At 36.0% G+C, this 6,000-nt stretch overlaps 1 long non-coding RNA gene across 5 annotated transcripts in view; it reads left to right on the top strand.

Annotated features, from left to right (window-relative positions):
• LOC138148022 (uncharacterized) overlaps nucleotides 1–6,000 on the top strand; it is a 67,254-nt gene that overhangs the window by 48,133 nt on the left and 13,121 nt on the right. The window lies entirely within an intron of this gene.

Genomic DNA, 6,000 nt, shown 5'->3' with positions numbered 1-6,000 from the left:
ACACACACACACACACACACACACACACACACACACACACACACACAAACACTGTTATTAGTCATAACATCAGGAGCTTAGACCTGTGCTTTAGACAACTCCGTAGGACTTATGTATTACATTTGAACTCCTCACACTCTCTCACCTCTCATATTCAATCAATTTCTAAATCCTGTTGATTCGACCTTTAGGACATCTTCTAAATATACCTACCACTTTCTCTCTTCTAACAATGACCATGATGAACACCACGCCCCACACAATAAACTCCAGCTTTCCCCTACTACCACAATCAAATCCAAAATTATCCCTTTGTCTTTTAAGGTTTTTTTTTTATAGCATAGACCCTTCCCAGTATCTAGCTGAGAGGGCACTAGACCTACTGTTGGGAAGACCTAAATTTTTATTCTTTCAGATTCTTTCTAACTGTGTAACCCTGAGCAAGTCACTTAACTTCTGTTACCTGTTTCTTAAAGTGTTAACTGGATATTATAATAATGATAACTACCTCTTAGATTTTTTATAAGAAACAAATGAGATCATATTTGTAAAGTGCTTAGCACAGAGGCTGCCGTATGGTAGGCATATAATAAATCCCTGCTTCCTTCCTATCTTTCCAGGATTCTTAGACTTTATTCACTGCTTCATACTCCATAATCTAGTCATACAGTCCTCCTTGCTGTTTTCCTTGCATGCAACACCCTATCTCTCTACTCTGGGCACTTTCACTAACTGTCCTCTTACCTAAAAATTCCTCCTTCCTCATCTCTGTCTCCTGGTTCTCTTTAGGTCAGTATCAAATTTTCTCCTTTTTAAAGGAAGATTTTTCTTCCCCCCCCCCCCAATTTATTTATTTATTTTTAGTTTTCAACATTCATTTCCACAAGATTTTGAGTTCCAAATTTTCTCCCCATCTTTCCCTTACCCCCACAACCCAAGATGACATGCATACTGATTACCCATTCCCCCAGTCTGTTCTCCCTTTTATCCCCTGTCCCCATTTCTTACTCCCCTTTCCCTTACTTTCTTGTAGGGCAAGATAGATTTCTGTACCTTATTGCCTATATATCTTATTTCCCAATTGCATGTTAAAGAAAATTTTAATATATGTTTTTAAACTTCTAATTCCAGATTCTCTCCCTTCTTCCTTCTTCACCTCCTCCCATTGAGAGGAAGATTTTTCTATTTCCTTTTAACGTTAGTACTTATTCTCTGAGATTATTGGCAATTTACCCTGTATGTATATATATATATATATGTGTGTGTGTGTGTGTTTATATAATTTGTACATTTTGCATGTTTGCATTACACTGTGAACTTCTTAAAATATATATATGTACATATATATATATATATTTTAAATCTTTCCTTATGTACAGAAGATAAGACAGTGCCTGACATAAAGGAGATATTTAATAACCTTTGTTGACTTGACTTGATTGAATGGTTGTCATTTGCTACAATTTGCATTGGTGGAGGAAATTCCTATACCTTGCGGAGACAAAAAAAGAAAAACAAATACATTTTTCATACTCATGTGCTCAGTGCTGTATTAATATTGCAAGAAATACAAATGGTGAGAGAAAGGTGGTGGAGTTGAAACAGGACTTCCTCGGAGTCCCTGTTAAACCTCCTCCAATTCATGTAAAATGTGACTCTGAACAAACTTTGGAGCTACATAAGCTACAAAATGACACAGAGAAGCTAACCTCCCGCTGAGAACAGCCTGGCAGGCCTGCAGGAAACAGCCAGCACAGCACTCAGGGAGCTAAGCTCTAGAGAATCAAGTAAAAAAGAACTTGAGACAATAAATAAATTTGGCAAAGGTGCAGGATATAAAATAAACCCACATAAATCCTCAGCATTCCTGTATATTTCTAATGAAATCCAACAGCAAGAGATAGAAAATGAAATCCCATTTAATTTCTGTAGACATTATAAAATGTTTGGGAATCTACTGCCAAAACAAACCCAGGACCTATATGAACACAACTATAAAACACTTTTCACACAAAAAAATTCAGATTTAACTAATTGGAAAAACATCAATTGCTCATGGCTGGGTCGAGCTAATATAATAAAAATGACAATTTTACCTAAATTTAATTTATGTAGTGCCATACCAATCAATTTACCAAAAAATTACTTTATAGAGCTAGAAAAAATCATAACAAAAGTCATTTGGAAGAACAAAAGGTCCAGTATATCAAGGGAATTAATGAAAAGAAATGCTAAGGAAGGTACACTAGCTATACCAGATGCTGTTATGGGGCGGGGGGAGGAGGGGAGAGAGGGGAAGAAAATTTGAAACTCAAAGAACTGTGAAACTGAATCTTGTAAACTCAAAGTAAATGAAAAAATTAATAAAGACCAAAATAAAAATGTTACAGATTTTTCTAGAAAAAAAAAGCCAAATTTGCCACATGAAAAAGATTCTCAAAAACTCACTGAGAGAATCATACCTTCTGAAATAGGTTGGAGCAAATGGAAGCTAGTGATTTTATGAGAAATCAAGATACTATCAAACAGTATGAAACAAATGAACAAATGAAAAACTAGAAGGCAATGTGAAATATCTCATTGAAAAAGCCACTGACCTGGAAAATACATCCAGGAGAGATCATTGTAAAATTATTGGACAACCTGAAAGCCATGATAAAAAAAAAAAGACCTAGAAATCATATTCCAAGAAATTCTCAAGGAAAACTGCCCTGATGTTTTAGAAACAGAGGGCAAAATAGAGGTTGAAAGAATCTACCAATTACCTCCTAAAAAAGATCCTGAAAAGAAAACTCCTAGGAGTATTATAGCCAGGTTCCATAGTTCCCATATCAAGGAGAAAATTTTACAAGCAGCCAGGAAGAAACAATTTGAACACTATGGAAACACAATCAGGATAACACAGGATCTGGCAGCTTCTACACTGAGAGATCATATGGCTAGGCATATAATATTCTGGAGGTCATAGGAGCTCAGATTAAAACCAAGGATCAGCTATCCAGCAAAACTGAGTATCATGTTTCAGGGGAAAATGTGATCATCCAATGGAATAGAGGACTTTCAAGCATTCTTGATGAAAAAAACAGAGTTGAATAGAAAATTTGCCATTTAAATACAAGAAGCAAGAGAAGCATGAGAAAGTAAACAGGGAAAAGAAATCATAAGGAACTTATCAATGTTGAACTATTTATATTCCTATGTGGAAAAACAATAATTGTAACTTATGAAACTTTTCTCAGTATGATAATAGTCAGGGAATAAAATTGTATATGTGTATATATACACACACACATATATATGTATACACATGTGTATATATCCCCCACATATATGTAATACATATATGTCTATATAGGAGAGTATATGGGCATATGAATACATATTTGAGTATGTGTATATATGTACAGTTATATATAGACAGAGGGTACAGGAGCACTTGAATAGAAGGGATGATACTAAAAAGGTCAAATTTAGAGGTGAGAGAGGAAGATAACAAGAGGAGATGGGGAGATATAGAATGGTGTAAAATATCTCATATAGAAGAGGCAAGGAAAAAGTGTTACAATGGAGGGGAAGAATAGGAAGGCAAAAGCGGATGAGTCAATCTTATTCTACTTGAATTTGGCTTAGGGAGGGAATGCTATACACACTAAATAGGGTATCTCACCATACAGAAAAGTAGGGGGGAAGGGGATGAGAGGGGGAATGATGGAAGGGAAGGCAGGCTGGGGTGGGGGAGGGAAGTTAGAATTACCCACTTCTGAAAAGGGACAGGATCAAAGTAGAGAACAGAACAAGTGGGGTGGTGGAATAGGATGGAAGGAGATATAGTAAGTCTTTCACAATATATCCACTATGGAAATATTTTGCATAGCTACACATGTACAACCTATATTGAATTGCTTATCTTCCCAGTAAGGGTGGGTGAAAAGGGAGGTAGGGAAAGAATTTGGAATTCTAAGGTTTAAAATCAAATGTTTAGAAAATATATGTCATTATTATCATCATCATCATCATCATCATCATCATCATCATCATTATTTACATGTAACAGGGATATAAGATATACAGGCACTGAGACATAGAGATCCACCACGCCCTATTGGAAAGTTGAAGGGGGGATGGAGGAAGATAGAGGAGAGAGCAGATTGAGGAAGGGGATATTGACTGGGATTACTGTTTTGGGGTGGTGGGTAGGGGGAAAATGGGGAGAAAATTTGTAACTCAAAATCTTGTGGATGTGAATCATGTAAACTAAAAAATAAAAAAAAAGAAATACAAATGGTGACTAACAAATAGTATCTTTCTAAAAAGTATTTTACAGTACATTTTGTCAATACTCAATAAACTTTTATTAAGTAACTATACACCAGATGCTACACTACATCCTGAGGATTAAAAAAAAAAAGAACAAAAGCAATCCTTAACTGCAAGCAGCTCTCCCCCATAAAATTGTGGAGACAGTAAGCAAACTTATTCAAACTATATACAAGAAAATTAGGAAAGAATCAAAAGTTAAGGAATGCTAGAATTAGGAAGGGTTGAGAAAAGCCTCCCAGATAAAGTGAGATTTTCTTTTTGCCTTTTTGGAGGGGGAAAGTGGGGCAATTGAGGTTGTGACTTACCCAAGGTCATGTGGCTAGTTTATTTTTTTCTGTTAAGTGTCTGAGGCAGGATTTGAACTCAGGCCCTCTCCAGGGCCGGTGCTCTATTCACTTCACCACCTAGCCACCTGACATCCCAATACCTGCCCTCATTCCGATAAAGTGAGATTTTAATTGGGACTTCAGCAGGAAAGCCAGTAGGTAAAGGCAAGGAACATGGGCTTTTCAGACATGGAGCACATCAATGGAAAAAGTTTGGAGCCAAGACATGGAATGTATTTTTTATGGAACAGCAAGGAAGTCAGTGTTATTAGATTAATATTATTATTGTTTTTATTATTATTATTATTAGATTAAAGAGTATATGGCAGGATATGGAATTCTCCAAGTCTAGAAAGAAGTAGCCTTTGGGGAAATAGAGGGCCTGATCTTCTGTGGTCTTTCTTCAGGGGTTGTGTGCAGCAGGAAAAGGAAGGCTCATACTTAGGAAGTGAAAGTTAGTTCACAACAATGAGAGAATAGTTACACATTGATCTATAAGAGACTGACTAAAATATTATAGGAATTCAACTAAGATAGAGATCATAGTAAGCTTGTATAGGTCTAAGAAGATTTCATGGAGTTTTAGGGACTTGAGCTGGGCTTTGATGAATGGTTAGTATTTGGATGGGCATGACCAAAAGGAAGAATTAGCCAAGCAGACAAGGAGAATAATGATAAATTGAGTTTTATATGCTTGATTTTTACTACCACCAACCACACCCCCAGTTTTCTTCATAACTCTGGGATAGGAAGTACAGGTGACAGTGGTAATAATAATCAATAAAATTAATAATAAAGTATATTTATCTAGAAATTTAATCCTCATAGTGACTTTATGAGACAAGTTTTCTTTTTATACCTATTTTACACAGAGTCATAGATATTGAGTTGGATGAAAGAGACTATGGAAAGATAGAGACTATCGAGTTCAACCACCTCATTTTGCAGGTTGAAACATAGAGAAGTTCAATGACTTGTCCAAAGTTGGGAATCCATAAGATTCTTGGCCAAAATCTCACAGTTCCCAGGTACTTGAGACAGGATTCACATCTATGTCTTCTAATTTCTACTCTCTAGTGTTCTATCCATTAGTTCTTGCAGTATACCATTCAATATTTTAATAGCTCTTTAAGTTTTCTGAAGCTTTTTTATCATTAAAAAAAAACCTGTGAGAGAGGTAGTGAGAGTATAATTTTCCCCTTTTTGCAAATAAGGAGCAAAATCTCAAGAGACTTTCCTAGGGGCACAGAGCTAATGAGTGTCAGAGCCAGGATTTAAACTTAGATTTCCTGACTAAGAGACAGTATGGCATATGGGACAATACACTAGACTTTGGGTCTAAAAAACCCCCAAC

This window comes from Petaurus breviceps, unplaced genomic scaffold (assembly GCF_028583685.1).
Source record: "Petaurus breviceps papuanus isolate PSGF00001 unplaced genomic scaffold, PetGlider_PUasm1.0 90822, whole genome shotgun sequence".
NCBI lineage: Eukaryota > Metazoa > Chordata > Mammalia > Diprotodontia > Petauridae > Petaurus > Petaurus breviceps.
Note: the sequence above shows the minus strand (reverse complement) of the source record. Positions and strands in the feature narration are given on the sequence as shown.